The sequence below is a fragment of the Octodon degus genome, unplaced genomic scaffold (assembly GCF_000260255.1).
Source record: "Octodon degus isolate 3935 unplaced genomic scaffold, OctDeg1.0 scaffold00066, whole genome shotgun sequence".
NCBI classification, from domain to species: domain Eukaryota; kingdom Metazoa; phylum Chordata; class Mammalia; order Rodentia; family Octodontidae; genus Octodon; species Octodon degus.
This window is the reverse complement of record NW_004524642.1, coordinates 1,936,368-1,938,006: the sequence shown is the minus strand read 5'-3', so window position 1 is coordinate 1,938,006 and position 1,639 is coordinate 1,936,368. Positions and strand designations below refer to the sequence as shown.

General features: G+C 35.0%; 1 non-coding gene across 1 annotated transcript; it reads right to left on the bottom strand.

The window, feature by feature from the left end:
* Positions 1-799: 799 nt before the first annotated feature.
* On the bottom strand, positions 800-906 carry LOC111817675. Its single transcript, XR_002821814.1, has one exon. It is a non-coding gene; the product is annotated as a U6 spliceosomal RNA (small nuclear RNA).
* Positions 907-1,639: the final 733 nt, after the last annotated feature.

Here is a 1,639-nt window from a genome sequence, read left to right as displayed (position 1 = left end):
AAAAAAAAAAAAAAAAGGAAGACTTATAGTGGCAAGTTCTCACATCAGGAAAAGAGAATGAGCTCAAATAAATAATCTAATGCTGTGCTTCAGGATTCTAGAAAAAGAAGAGCTACTCAAGCCCAAAGCCCAAAGAAAGCAGGAAATTTCAAAGATTAGATCAGAAATTAATACATTGGGGATAAAGAAACAAAACAAAGAATAAATGAATCAAAAAAGTTGGTTCCTTAAAAGAATAAATAAAATTAATAAGCTCAGAGCCAACATTATCAAAAAAATGTTGAGAAAATTCAAATTCATACAATAAGAATGAAAAGGGTAAAATGACTACAAACCCCACAGAAATTCAGAAGATCATCAATACTTACTTCCAAAATATTTATTCTCAAAGAATGTGAAACACAGAATAGGCAGATTCCTAAATACATATGAACTAACAAAGCTGAATAAAGAAGATATAAAAATTCTGTATAAATCAATAGTGAATGGAATTGAAAATGTAATAACAATAATAAAAAAAAAAGAAAATTCCAGGTCCTGATGGCTTTTTTTTTTTTTTGTATTTTAGGGAAGGGTCTACAGGGTGTTCAGGGTCTCACTACTATCAGACTCATAGTGGTCCGCCTGTTTATAGCTTCCTAAAAGCTGGGATTACAGGTGTGCACCGCCGTGCCCAATCTCAATTGCCATCTCAGAGCACTCCGAGGGCAGGGCCAGCACAACAAGCCCAGGGATAAAACCTCTGGCCCCTGCACCTGCTTGCAGATGCTTTAATCTGCTGAGGGATTTGGTTGGCCAAAAAAATATGGAACACTTCACAAATTTGCCTGTCATTCTTACACAGAGGCCATGCTAATCTTCTCTGTATCATTCCAATTTTAATAGATGTGCTGCTGAAGCAAGCACCTGATGGGTTTACAGCTGAATTCTAAAAATGTTTAGAGAAGATTTAATGCCAATACTTCTCAAGCTTTTGAATAAAATTGAAAGGGAAGCAATTCCACCATACTCAATCCTGGAGGAAAGTATTACTGTGATAGCAAAAACAGAGAAAGAACAAACAAGAAACTAAAACTATCAGCCAATGTTCCTAATGAACATACATACAAAAATTCTCAATAAAATGCTAGCAAGTAGAATGCAGCAAACCACCAAGAAGATTATGTATCATGATCAAGTGAGATTTATCCCAGGAATGCAGGGATGGTACAACATACACAAATCCATAAATGTAATACACTATATCAACAGAGCCAAACAAAAAAAAAATCACATGATAATCTCAATAGATGCAGAAACAGCTTTTGAAAAAGTCCAACAATAATTCATAATAAAAATCCTACAGAAAACAAGAATAGATGTTCTTTACCTCAAGCTGATAAAAGCCACCCATGACAAACCAACAGCCAACACCATACTAACTGGACAAGTCCTTCACTTTCAAGTCAGGAACAAGACAAGGGTGTCCATTGTCAACACTCTTGTTCAATATATTTCCGGAAACATTATCCAGAGCAATTAGACATGAGAGAGAAATAAAAGGAATAAGGATTGGAAAGGGAGAAGTCAAATTATCATTTAAAAATGACATGACACTCTTGCTGGATGATCCCAAAAGCTCCACTAAGAGATTTGTACA